This window comes from Podarcis bocagei, assembly GCF_964188305.1.
Source record: "Podarcis bocagei genome assembly, chromosome: 3".
Taxonomy (NCBI): domain Eukaryota; kingdom Metazoa; phylum Chordata; class Lepidosauria; order Squamata; family Lacertidae; genus Podarcis; species Podarcis bocagei.
In genome coordinates, this window is record NC_138127.1 from 2,735,315 (window position 1) to 2,749,928 (window position 14,614).

The following is a 14,614-nucleotide window of genomic DNA, read 5'->3' on the forward strand; positions in this document are numbered from 1 at the left end:
TATAATGAAAACTAAGGTTAAAGCTACAATTCTATGCACATTTACCAGGAAATAAATCCTACTGAACTCAATGCGACTTTTGAGCAGACAGGTCTAGACCCGTGCTGTATTATTATTATTATTATCATCATCATCATCATCATCATCATCATCATCATCATTATTGCTATTATTATTTATATACCGCCCTATTCCTGGAAGTTTCAGGGCAGTTCACAGAAAAGATCACAACATATATAAATAAAAACAACAACCCACTAACCCCCCCCCCCCCGAAAAGAGCCACATTTTTAAAGGGCATAGGATGTCAAACAGATCAACCAAAGGCCTGGTGAAAAAGGAACGTTTTTGCCTGGCGCCTAAAGGTGTCCAATGAAGGTGCTAGGTGAACTTTCCTGGGGAGAGCATTCCACAGATGGGGAGCCACTGCAGAAAAGGCCCGTTAAAATGTGAGAAATGGGAGTCACAGCATTCTCCTGATCTACATCCCTAAACTGGTTTGGGCATTCACGACTCAAAGCTCAAGATGGATTCACTTTCCTAGGCATATCATTATGGGTATCCTGTGAAGAGAGTGCTTGAATACTGTAGCCAGAATAGCACCCTCTGGATATTATAAGACAATTCTCATCATCTCATTGAAAGAGATGGGTTTGCTTAGTGTGGAGAAGGGATGTTTAAAAGGGAAACCTCAAATACCACATACTAATATTACTAGAGAAGAAACATCAGCATGCTGAAGGGTTTCGTACCCTGGCTGTCCTTTGAAAGATGGGCCCTGGGAGGCAGGAAGGGGAGGAAGGCAGTGCAAGATATCACCCTCTCCAGAGGGCATGCTTAATGCTCCCATGGCGAGTTATCATGTGCCTAAAAAGAATACCCTTTTCCAAGACGTGACATGTTAGTTTTCCTTTTCCTAAATTGTAAGCAGCATCCACAGTTACTTCCCTTCACTGTTACAGTGGGTGGAGTCATAAAGATGCCCAGAAGGGCTGGATGAAGCATTTATATTATTCCTGATCTTAATCTTTTAAATGTTCCCTAAGACTCTCATGGAGCATTATCAGCACAGAATGCAGATGCTGATGAGAAAGTCTACTTACATCTCCATCCACTTTCTCTCTCACTCCCTGAATGATCAAACCAAAGGAGATGGCTATGCCTCTAGAGCCCTAGTGCCCAAGGAGCCCCCAGAGGGAGGTGTCACTATGAAGGGCGTGTCACAAGGACCTCCGCAACCTAGCAACCACCAGCACTCAACTGACACTACTCTCAACTGACACTACTAAGTTTCCTTATATGGATTTTAATCCACGTTCAGCTTTTTACAAATATATAAAATGAAATTTATTCCTTTATAGTCAAGCTTCTGTTGTTCCTGCACCTACTGAGCATTAGCTATCTAATCTACCTCTCTGCCTCTTTGGTCCTATACAGTAGTGGTACCTTGGGTTAAGAACTTAATTCATTCTGGAGGTCCCTTCTTAACCTGAAACTGTTCTTAACCTGAAGCACCACTTTAGCTAATGGGGCCTCCCGCTGCCACTGCACCACTGCTGTACAATTTCTGTTCTCATCCTGAAGCAAAGTTCTTAACCCAAGGTACTATTTTTGGGTTAGCGGAGTCTGTAACCTGAAGCGTATGTAACCCAAGGTACCACTGTATTGCTGAACAGTGGAAAACCAGAAATCGCCCCTTTTGTATTTTTTCATTTTATTACCCTCCTTCACCAGCAGGTCCTAGGGCAAGTTACAACCATCCAAAATTATTATTGTTGCTATTAATTAAATATGTATACTGTCCTATACCCAGAGATTCCAGGGCAGTTCACAGGATAAGATCATAATATAAAAATACAAAATACATAATAAAAACAAAAAGAGCCCAATAACACCCTCCAAAACAAAGGACATTGGATGTCAACAGGGAGAGTCTTGAAAATACAACTCTGGTGTCAAAGGCCAGGTAACAGACCCCCTAAGTGCCCCTATTTCTCAGGGACAGTCCCAGATTTAGAGAAGCTGTCCCAGTTTCTGATGTGATCCTGCAATGTCCTGCTTTTCCTTAGGACCTCCCTGTTTTAAACATTCCCTAAGTCTGTCAGGGAGCATTATCAGCACAGAATGCAGATGCTGATGAGAAAGTCTACTTACATCTCCATCCACTTCTCTCTCACTCGTTGAATGATCAAACCAAAGGAGATGGCTATGCCTCTAGAGCCCTAGTGACCAAGGAGCCAGCAGAGGGAGGTGTCACAATGAAGGGCGTGTCACAAGGACCTCCGCAACCTAGCAACCACCAGCACTGAACTGGCACTACTCTCAACTGACACTACTAAGTTTGCTTAAAAGGTAAAGGTACCCCTGCCCGTACGGGCCAGTCTTGACAGACTCTAGGGTTGTGCGCTCATCTCACTCTATAGGCCGGGAGCCAGCGCTGTCCGCAGACACTTCCGGGTCACGTGGCCACCGTGACGAAGCTGCTCCGGCGAACCGGCACCAGAGCAGCACACAGAACACCGTTTACCTTTCCGCTAGAAAGCAGTACCTATTTATCTACTTGCACTTAATTGTGCTTTCGAACTGCTAGGTGGGCAGGAGCTGGGACCGAACGACGGAAATTCACCCTGCCGCGGGGATTCGAACCGCCGACCATGCGATTGGCAAGTTCTAGGCGCTGAGGTTTTACCCACAGCGCCACCCGTGTCCCTAAGTTTGCTTATATGGCTTTTAATCCATGTTTAGCCCCAACACATTTTAAAAGGGCATTGGATGTCAATCAGATCAACCAAAGGCCTGGTTAAAAAGGAACCTCTTTCCCTGGCGCCTAAAGGTGTATAATGAAGGCGTCAGGCAAACTTCACTGGGGAGAGCATCCCATAGATGGGGACCCCTTGCAGAGAAGGCCTGTTCTCATGTTGCCACCCTCTGGACCTCTCAAGGAGGAGGCTCACAAAGAAGGGCCTCAGAAGATGATCTCAGGGTCTGGGTAGGTTCATATGGAGATAGGTGGTCCTTGAGGTATTGCGGTCCTGAGCTATTTAAGGCTGTATAGTGTCCTCGATCTGTTAGGAGTTGGTATGAAACTGCCTGTAGCTAGGAAAATGTCTACTGTGCTTAAACAAGTGAAACATGAAAGTTTCCGAAAACCTGAACTGTTGTAGATGTTACCTTTGATGTGCTGAAAGGCAACTTAGTTTAATATCCAGGTGCTAGACGGCTTTTCGCATTCCTTAGCAAATGATAAATATGTGGTAGCTATACTGCAGAAAATGTTTGTATGTTACAAAATCCATCATAAAAGGGATGTCTTTCCAGAAGAAGCTTCCTTGGAAGGGGAAAAGAAGCAGAAATGTGGAGGTATTTAAAAGTGCCACTAGACTTTAGGGGTTTTTGGGGGGCTGTACATAACTACTTTCTGGAAACTCCTTCCCAAACCTTGTTTCCCCAAGCAAGACACTAGAATTAAATTCTTATCAAATCTAGATGACCTTTCTTTTTAACAGAAAGATTTATGGGTTTTTATATACATATATAGTGAATCAACACTCTCTTTGACACAAAGGGAGGCTGTGTTTAGAAACTAGCATAGAAAGCTGCACTGCACATTGAGACAGTGTTAGAAATAAGACGTGTTTTCCTTCCTGAAGGGCAAAGTGCTAAATCTACCACTGAGTTTTATTATTTCACCAGTAGCACTTAGCCTATAACAGATCTAGTAATATTGCTAACTGCGGCTTCCTTTCATCTGCTGATGTAAAATGGCAGAGCTTCGACACCTCCTTAGACATGAAAAGATTTTTACCTTGACTCGTGATAACAGCTCCCATTAATCTTTCTCACTGTGAGCTGTCTGCATTTTATCCTAAAAGTGCTAATGCTAAAGTTTTCAGAGAAGGCTTCGAGATAGGAAAGAGGAGCCGGTCAGAAAATTCTTTCTAAAAAGATTTAAAATTCTCTTTCAGTCAATAAATGTGGTTTTCATTTTCTGCTTCAGCAAAATGCAATCAACTCTTTCAAAAAAGACCCAAGATTAATTATTGTTTCTTGGAGGTACGCAAGACAGCCTCCTGGTTACAGTAGCTTCCCTATTTATTTATATTTTTGTAGGGGGAAATGTTTGTAAGATAGCTAATTAGTTGCTGATGGACCTTCTCTTCACGTTTGCCTCTGGGTGACAACATAGAGCTAAAGACGAATACAATAGAATTGGTAAAGGTAAAGGGCCCCTGGATGGTTAAGTCCAGTCAAAGGCAACTGTGGGGTTGCAGCACTCATCTCGCTTTCAGGGCAAGGGAGCCGGTGTTTGTCCACAGACAGCTTTTTGGGTCATGTGGCCAGCATGACTAAACTGTTTCTGGTGCAATGGAACACCATGCTGGAAAACAGAGTGCACAGAAACGTTGTTTACCTTCCCGCCTCAGAGGTACTGTACCTATTTATCTACTTGCACTGGCATGCTTTCGAACTGCTAGGTTGGCAGGAGCTGGGACAGGGCCACGGGAGCTCAATCCGTCGCGCAGATTCGAACCGCCGACCTTCTGATCAGCACCACCCGCACCTCCTTACTCTGTCCCAGCTCCTGCCAACCTGGCAGTTCAAAAGCACACCAGTGCTTACACAGCCCACCGCTCCATGGATGGAAGGAATGCATGAGGGCCCACCGGGCCCACCAGTGCACTTCCCATTGGGTTTGATGCATAGGTAGAGCTGCTCCATATGAAGAGGGAGTCTGGTTGGGTCAGGTTCCTCCTTGCCTGGAGGAGATTGGCTTTAGGGCAGGGGGCTGATGGTCTATAGCTCCACTAGTAGTGCTTTGTCCACAGGAAGTCCCAAATTGAATCCCTCTCAGGAGAGCTGGGAAGGGTTCCTGCCTGAAACTCTGGAAAGATGGTACCATTGTTGGCAATGGATTGCATCTCCAGGGCTGAAGTCATCCAGCTATGTTAGCAGCAGCCAAGTGACCTCCCTAGGTAGTGTGTATGGAAGTCCTGGACTGCCCAGGCGGCCTCGCTGATGTGGTCCCGGGGAAAGGAAAGCAATATCTTTGGCAACAGTTGGGCTGCAGGAGTTGCCACAAGGATGCCTACACTCTGGATTTGTGTGGGGTTTACTCCTTAGCCTTTTTTTCTCCCAAATATACCCCACAAAGCGGCCAAGGTTTAGGATCAGAGTTTCCCTTCTGCTAAATGGGCTACCTTCCCAGGTGGATGAGACCCATCTGCCCCTTCCTTCCCTCTACAACACAGGCAGAAACTGCCTTCTTGACCGCTGGACACACTACACTGGTACCTCAGGTTACAAACACCTCTGGTTACTTTGAGTTACAGACTCCGCTAACCTGGAAGTATCATAGAATAGAATCATAGAGTTGGAAGAGACCACAAGGGCCATCGAGTCCAACCCCCTGCCAAGCAAGAAACACCATCAGAGCACTCCTGACATATGGTTGTCAAGCCTCTGCTTAAAGACCTCCAAAGAAGGAGACTCCACCACACTCCTTGGCAGCAAATTCCACTGTCGAACAGCTCTTACTGTCAGGAAGTTCTTCCTAATGTTTAGGTGGTACCTCGGGTAGTAGTACCTCGGGTAGTAGTACCTTGGGTTAAGAACTTTACCTCAGGATGAGAACAGAAATCGTGTGGCGGCAGCGGGAGGCCCCATTAGCTAAGGTTAAGAATGGTTTCAGGTTAAGAACAGACCTCCGGAACGAATTACGTTCGTAACCAGAGGTACCACAGTATTGGTTTCGTCCACTAACTCTGACTCCATATAAGGCAGATTTTTAAGTTCCCAGGAATAGGAATTGAATAACGGCCTTTCCCACACAGGTGGCAGAGAAACATTTCCATGGCAGGGATGTTGGCACAACATTATAATCCCCCATGCGTTCTTTCAACACATGGGAGGGCTGCCAAATATTTCCTGGTAAAATTGACATATAATGTTAAGCTGATAGAAATATAGCAGAAACACTTTCCAGCTACCTGTGAAATGCAAGTTACCACACACAGAAAGTTATATACATCAGGAGCAGCTAAAAATGCCAGATCAAAAATCTTCATGATGAGTCGATGCCTTTGGAGAAATATGGAATATGTCAAAGTATAAGAGACATATTTTCTTTGCTGCTTTATTTGCAGTGGTGGTTTCCCCTCAAGCCCCAGTCTCTCTTCAGCAATTGCGTGCAACTTCACCATGAATGGATAGGTCACTTGACAAATTTAGGGAGAGATAATTCGGAATGATAGACTTTCATGCCATTGTCCAACTCAACTGGGGAGATAACAAATCTGAATAGGCGATAAATATGTTGTCTTTGGCCTTTTCTTTTCCATCAGTTCAACCTAATTGGAGCCTTTGACACTAAGGTGTCAATGCAGGAATTGCTCCTTCAACTTTGTGGCAGGTGATTTGCATTTGAGAGTTTGACACATTTATAGTCTTTGATCTTTTAACCACCAGCCTGCATCCCTGTTTGGGTGTTTTGTTTTTTAAAAAACAACAGGTGAAGTGATCAGCTCTTCTTAGGAACAACAAGGAAAACCTAGATCAACCTTCCATATCCAATCCATATTTACCTGGAAATGTCATTCTTTGCTCAACAACACTTAATTATGTGAAGAGGATTGTAGGCTTTATACTACAACTGTATACTCGGAAGGAAGTCTCTGTATGTTAATGTTGCTTAAAGGTAAAGGGACCCCTGACCATTAGGTCCAGTCGTGGCCGACTCTGGGGTTGCGATGCTCATCTCGCTTTACAGGCCAAGGGAGCCGGCGTACAGCTTCCGGATCATGTGGCCAGCATGACGAACCGGATCATGTGGCCATCATGTGGCGAACCAGAACAGTGCACGGAAACACCATTTACCTTCCTGCCAGAGCGGTACCTATTTATCTACTTACACTTTGACATGCTTTTGAACTGCTAGGTTGGCAGGAGCAGGGACCGAGCAACGGGAGCTCACCCCATCACGGGGATTCGAACTGCCGACCTTCTGATCGGCAAGCCCTAGGCTCTGTGGTTTAACCCACAGTGCCACCCTCATCCCATTGATGTTGCTTACTCTCAGGTAATAAGGCTGCAAGCTTAATCTGATTTATATCAAACAAAGCAGCTGATTAGTAGTGATGCCAATCATGCTTTTCCAAACCTGGTTGGACTACAACTCCATCATCCCTGACTATAAGCCATTCTGGTTGGGAGTAATGGGAGTTGTAGTCCAAAATTTTTGGACTGGCCCAGAACACAAAACCACATGTTCTAACATTATGGTACTGTAGATATCTTTATTTTAAATAAAGTTCACAAAGGTTTAATACAACAACAAGGTACAAACCAAAGGTGTACACCGTTTCCTGTTGATTTTAACCCTCCAAGGGATTTTAAAAAAATATTTCCGAAAGATAGGTCCCATATGATTCACTTAGATCGCACAATTTGTTCTGCAATGTGTACAATGAGGCACAATTTATTTTGGTTTTCCTAAGCATGAGAAGGAGCTGTACAGGGCACAATACACTAGAACTGCTGTAGCTCAACATGGATGAGAGCATGAGGAAAAGGGGACTATTGTCCTTCTGCTGTAGTCCTCTGTTCCCCATACAGGACATTCAGAATGTCCTCTGGGTGACGGCTTTTGGGTAGTGCAGAGATTTGCAGGAGAAAGAGAAAGTTCCTGTCATTAGTCTTGTCATCTGGGCAGGACACAGGTGGAGCTGTGGTCTAAACCACTGAGCCTCTTGGGCTTCCCAATCAGAAAGTCAACAGTTCGAATCTGTGCTATGGGGTGAGTTCTCATTGCTCTGTCTTAGCTCCTGCCAACCTAGCAGTCTGAAAGCACATCAGTGCAAATAGATAAATAGGTACCTCTGCAGTGGGAAGGTAAACAGCATTTCCATGCGCTCTGGTTTCCATTACTGTGTTCCGTTGTACCAGAAGCGGTTTAGTCATGCTGGCCACATGACCCGGAAAGCTGTCTCTGGACAAACGCCAGCTCCCTCAGCCTGGAAGCAAGATGAGCGCCACAACCCCATAGTCGCCTTTGACTGGACTCAACTGTCCAGTGGTCCTTTACCATCTGGGTTGTCCTGGGCTCTTGGCTTTGCTGATGTGGTCCAAAGGAAAACAGAGCAATACGTTTTGGACCAGTTGGACTGCAGGAGTTGCCAGAAGGAGGCATACAAGATGCTATCTGACTGTCTTAGGGACTCCACTCCAGATTTCCATAGGGTTTGCTCCTTCTCCTGAAGCTATCCTGCAAGGCAGTGGAGGTTTACAGTCAGAGCTTTCCTTCTCCTAGACGGGCTACCTTTCCAGGTTGATGAGCCCCAACTGCCCCTCAAAAGAGGAAGACTGTACAGTGTATTGGACCCCAACATCAAACTGCTGGTAATTTTCTCCAGCCACCCTTCTGGCTTCTGAGATCTCAGCCTGCATTGCCCACACATTTTCAAACATATCTTCAAAACCGTTCTAGACTAGAAACTGTTTCCCCCATAAATTAAGAGTAAGATTATCCAATATCTTCAGAACTGTGTCCTGGAACACAGTCCTGACAACCATGTTAGGTGCATAGAAAGTTGCCTTATGCCAGGGGTCAGCAAGCTTTTTAAGCAGGGGGCCAGTCCACTGTCCCTCAGACCTTGTGGGGGGCCGGGCTATATATTTTTTTAATAAAATGAACGAATTCCCATGCCCCACAAATAACCCAGAGATGCATTTTAAACAAAAGTACACATTCCACTCATGTAAAAACACCAGGCAGGCCCCACAAATAACCCAGAGATGCATTTTAAATAAAAGGACACATTCAACTCATGTAAAAACACACTGATTCCTAGACCATCCACTGGCCGGATTTAGAAGGCGATTGGGCCGGATCCGGCCCCCGGGCCTTAGTTTGCCTACCCATGCCTTATGCTGAGTCTGCACAATGATCCTTCCAGATCAGTACAGTGTTGTCTTCATGTACTGTCCGTGGTCCTGAAGGGTTTCAGACAGAGGTCTCTCCCACAACTCCACTAGAAGATTGCAAGGATCAAACATGGGGGCCTTTGGCATTCAAAGCAGAAAGACCTATGGTCCTATGGCATCAATTTCTGGCCTGTGTAGTCACACAGCACCCAAAGCTCCTTCACCTTTTAGCAGAAGTCCCTTCCAGTTCTGCCTCCAGGACATTACCATCACTAATTTTGATCTCCGGAAGACTGATGCATCTGTCTGTGTGGTTTCACTTCTAACCTTTTAGTGAATAAGAGAGCTATGATTGCCTGCCATGGTCTGATAAATATGTGCGGCAGAGCCTGGCAGATCAAGTCAAAGAAATTAGAGTTGAGCCAAGCTGTTTTTCATCTGCGTCTTCCCCCACAGCTGCCAATACAGGCATTAGTGAATTGCATTTCGCGGTGAATCTAGTTCCAGGTATATTAACAACAGAGCTGCTGACTTAAATGCAACTGCCTTGGGTTTCTCTACGAAGTGAGCAATTCGTGTGCAACCTCTAGGCATGAGACCAAAACTCAGGTATCAACCCAGATTTTGGCAGTACATTCAGACTCCTGCCTGACAAATGGAACCAGGATTACAGGAATCACAGCAGCCTCTAGCATGGCAGATGGGTCAAGGATGTCATTGTTGTTGTTTTATGCATTCGAAGCTCCCATCTGATTCCAAAACCAATGCAGACATTGCAGGAGGTTCTGCGTGTGGAAATCTCTCTTGCCACTCACTATCCTCTTCTATGAACTGACCTTGGAAATCTATCACCACAGAATCTTCTGAGAAGGATTCTGACAATGTTTTGACTGGGGCTTTCAACTCATTAAATAATTTTAGCAGATCAATCTCTGGCTTATGAACGAACCAAGCTTGATTTTTCTAACACCACAGAAGTCCCTGTTGGAATGACAGTATATCATAAGGCAGCGTCATTTTAGGGGGCTGGGAGGGGGAGGAAATGTCCTAGATCATGCTTGGAAAATCCATTTTTAAAATAATTATCAGATCTGTTTTGGAAGGCTGATTCTTTCGTTTTAAAAAGTTACGGATGGATTTGGGAAAGCTGCTTCTCTACAAAGCCTGAACAACTTGTCATGTAGCTTCCTCATCTGACAAGATTGCAGAAAGGAAAACAAATGGGAGACGATTGTTATTCTGAGCATACGCTTTATAAAAATGAAATGTCAGGGTAAAAAACTTTGATGGCAATAGGAGAGTACGTTTTGGAAGACAAATTCCTCATTTATATGGCAGTAGCCGCCAGAGGTTGTGGGGAGAGTGGAGCTTGCATTTTGTTTGTTTTTTGGACACACTCATCAGCATAAAATAGTGGCATTTTTTTGCATTAGGGAGAACTGTGGAACACAGCAATATCGTATGCAAAGGCATCAGTCTATGCCTAAAAGACGAGAAGGAAGATCAGATTCCTACTCGTACTGCAACTTCCCACTATATTGTATATCAAGCACATTCAGCAGGGAAAACTTGCATGTATGGGAGCGTTTCTTTCTCATTAATCCAACGGAAGCTTTGGCCCTCCAGATGTTGCTGAATGACCCCTCCCATCAGCTCCAGAAAACATGGCCGACAGCCAGGGATGATGGGAGTTGTAGTTCAGCAACATCGTTCAGCCCGGACACTGAGGTCTGCACCCCATCGTTCAGCCCGGACACTGAGATCCAGCACTGAGGGCCTTCTGGCGGTTCCCTCATTGCGAGAAGTGAGGTTACAGGGAACCAGGCAGAGGGCCTTCTCGGTAGTGACACCCACCCTGTAGAACACCCTCCCTTCAGATGTGAAGGAAATAAGTGGCTATCTTCTTTTTAAAAGACATCTGAAGGCAGCCCTGTTTAGGGAAGTTTTTAATATTTAATGCGGTATTGTTTTTAACACTTGATTGGAAGCTGCCAAGAGTGGCTGGGGAAACTCAGCCAGATGGGCGGGGTATAAATAAATTATTATTATTATTATTATTATTATTATTATTATTATTATTATTATTATTATTATCTGGAGGAACCAAAGCTCCCCCACACCGGTGATAATTCCTGCAAATTGCAGAGTGGATTTCAAGAACTGGCTCCCATGGGCATTCAAATCCTTTCTCACCATTTGGTCAAAAGGTAAACTGACTCCACTATAATGGAGCTGCATTTTAACGATATTTTATGCATTCATATCCATTCCCTTACGGATTTGTTGTTACTTTTAATATTTAGATATCAATATCTGAGCCGCTGTCAACAAATTCCCTGCCCTTGCCCTATGGTTAATACATTGTATGTTATCTCATCCAGTCTCCCTAATGATGGCTTTCTTGGTTGTATTATGAATGTATTTTCCATAATATTACCAATTTCCTTAATCAGTCTAAAATGCCTGTTTTAGTTGTAATAAGAAAATTGGCTTTAATTTGCAGTCGTGTAAACCCTGTGGTCTAAACCACAGAGCCTAGGGCTTGCCGATCAGAAGGTCGGCAGTTCGAATCCCCGCGATGGGGTGAGCTCCTGTTGCTCGGTCCCTGCTACTGCCAACCTAGCAGTTCGAAAGCACATCAAAGTGCAAGTAGATAAATAGGTACCACTCCGGCAGGAAGGTAAATGGTGTTTCCGTGCGCTGCTCTGGTTCACCAGAAGCGGCTTAGTCATGCTGGCCACATGACCCGGAAGCTGTACGCCGGCTCCCTTGGCCAATAAAGCAAGATGAGTGCTGCAACCCCTGAGTCAGCCACGACTGGACCTAATGGTCAGGGGTTCTTTTACCTTTACCTTTAAACCCTCTGCAAAGACCTTAATACAAACTAAGAATTGCTGTAGAATAATTATTATTAAATAAAAGCTGGAATGAAAAGGATGAACATTTGAGGTGACAGGGAGTGATATGAATCTTCTAGCTGGGGTGTTAGATCTCTGATGACACAGACATGCCAGTTAACAGCTAAATGTTGCCATTACAAAATGGTAATGTGAACTAGATCTAAGCTGATCTGTATTGAGGTACCGGCATGGCCTTTAATTCCTATAACATTATCCTATTTACATTCGTGCAAAAATTGAAATGATAACTTACTTATCAAAAGACACTTATGCGTACCATTCATACCAAATAAAATTTCAGACTATTCATCAGCTCACTTTAGCAAGTATTCCAGTTATGTAAAGGCAAGTGAGGAGACAGGATTGCTAAATTTGAAACCCTATACAATACATACTGAACTCTGTGGGGCTTACTTCTGAGTGTGTATTTCAAAGATTGGGGGAAACTGAAGCTATTTTGTGGAGCAATGAAAGCTGGTGATTAAGTGTTTATACTGAATTTACCGTAGGTCTTTAAATTAGAGACGCAATATATCGTCTTTGGATTTCTTTGTTGAAATTGTGCTTGAAAAAAGTGTACATTTTGACAGGAAGGAAACCTCACTCTTCTCTGCTCAAATAATAACAAGCTTGCACTCTGTACTATTTCTGATCCTTTTCCGTTAGTTTAAAACGAGAAGCAGACATTAAAGAAGACCAACCACACGGAGTCATCTCCTTTCAACTTCTGTTAACAGGGGCATTAAAAAGACCCTCCTCAATATCAGCTGGAAAATGCCAAGTCATAAAAGTTGTACTTAAAAGGTGAGTAGGTGTAAATTCGGCACATGAGACTGTTTTCATCTAGGAAGCCAGTTGATTAGAGGCCAGTTGTCTTAATGAATTGGGAAGTTGCTGTCACATCTCAGTCAGTTGAGATTGCCACTTCTGGGGGGATCAAATGTTCACATGGGAAGTTCTCAGATATGGCATATTGGCCCTGATCTTGCTAGTGTGTGACCAGAGGACACCGCCTTTGTGAGACACCAGTGAGGTCAAGAAACCCAACCTGCATGGTTGTGCGAATCAGATTCTGGGGCTGCTTCACACATGACCCTGAGACATTCATCGGTCCAAGGCAGAGGGTTTCAACCTTTTTGAGTCCACGGCTCCCTTGATCGGCTGAAGATTGAATGTTGCTTGGCTTGAAATTGCTGAATAAATTGTTGGAGTCATAAAAAAACCCCAAAAACCTATCACTCAGGCAGGAAATCTTCTTGTTTTTTTATGGTGTCACCGAGCGCGCCTACGATATGAGCTCCATGGCTCGAAAACCTTTAACATTATGAGATTACTGAGTGACCGAAAAGGTCTTTCCCCTTCCTGCCCCAATTTTTATGAGGTGGAAGAAAATTTAGAGACCCCCAAATATGAATTCTACCTAGATATTATATATTTAAAACCCCTTTAGCCACAGGAAAACGGAATGAGTCTGTTTCTTGGTTCTTTCCTAACACCGACAGTGAAAAGAGAATGTTATGTTTTTATCGTGTGATAGTGATTTCAGTGGTGAGCTGTACAGAGGGCAAGAGGGATCCAAGTGGCATAATTTACAATGGCAAGTATTAGATCATTTTTCACAAGCACTTTTCTTTTCTTTTTCACAAAGTAATAATCATAAATAAATAAGAATAAAAATGTGCGCCCCACCACTGAGACCATTCCATTATAACTATCCAACCTCCCAAATTTTCAACACCTCTTGCAATGGTTTGACCACTTTCCGTTCTAACAGTACAAGTTCTACAAACAACCTCCATATTTCCTCAAAATAATTTCTCCTGCATATTCCCCATCTTACCTTAATGGCACATGTTAATTTATCATTAATAGCTATATCCCACACCTCTTTATACCATTCTTCCATTTTACAGTGTTACCTCGGGTTAAGAACTTAATTCATTCCAGAGGTCCGTTCTTAACCTGAAACTGTTCTTAACCTGAAGCACCACTTTAGTTAATGGAGCCTCCCGCTGCTGCCGTGCCACCGCCGCGCAATTTCTGTTCTCATCCTGAAGCAAAGTTCTTAACCCAAGGTACTACAGTATTTCTGAGTTAGTGGAGTCTGTAACCTGAAGCACTTGTAACCTGAAGTGTCTGTAACCTAAGGTACCACTGTATATTCTGCTTGCCCCTTCCACTTCTTAGCTATAATAACTCGTGCAGCTGTCAATAAATTTGTGAGCAAGTGCTTTGTAGCCTGTGAACCTTCCACACCATCATAAATTGATAATAATGCTACCTCTGGACTTTCAATGAGTTTCAACCCAGTGGTTTCTGTTACCTCCTTAAAAACCCTTTGCCAAAAAAAATGTACGTTTACACCTCCACCACATATGAACATAATTCCCTGTTTCCTGGTATCCCCTCCAACATAACACCAAATATTCCTTGTTTATTTGATTTAATCTGACTGGTGTTAAATACCACCCCCAAATTAATTTATAATAATTTTCTTCTTGGGAAGTATGAAACTGCCTTATACCAGGTTAGACTATTTGTGTCTCTAACCATCAGTGAAGGCGGGCCATTAGGGTGAATAGACACTGAACCACCAACCTCAGCTTGCCCTCAGCCAGCACCTAGTGCCATGCATTCACAGCAGAAAAAAGGTATCAAGACAATTCCTCCGTGTGAGGTATTTTTTTTTGGGGGGGGGAACGTTACAGGCTTCCACATTCTTCTGCAGGTTTTTATATGTACATTTTGCTTTGTGTTCACTAGAGAAGCCAAATGAGGCCTACAATTTCAGGAAC

General features: G+C 43.9%; 2 long non-coding RNA genes across 3 annotated transcripts in view; one reads left to right on the forward strand and one right to left on the reverse strand.

Moving 5' to 3' along the window:
- Positions 1-2,175, reverse strand: part of LOC308584511 — a 158,734-nt gene extending 156,559 nt beyond the window's left edge. Inside the window, exon 1 of one of the 2 annotated variants that reach the window (XR_014006865.1) lies at positions 2,155-2,174. This is a non-coding gene — a long non-coding RNA (uncharacterized lncRNA). Of the gene's footprint in view, positions 1-2,154 lie in introns of both variants that reach the window. The other variant, XR_014006867.1, reaches the window with a different exon arrangement.
- Positions 1,992-13,809, forward strand: LOC308584503. The gene is made up of 3 exons (XR_014006852.1): positions 1,992-2,358; positions 12,486-12,623; positions 12,812-13,809. It is a non-coding gene; the product is annotated as an uncharacterized lncRNA (long non-coding RNA).
- Positions 13,810-14,614: the final 805 nt, after the last annotated feature.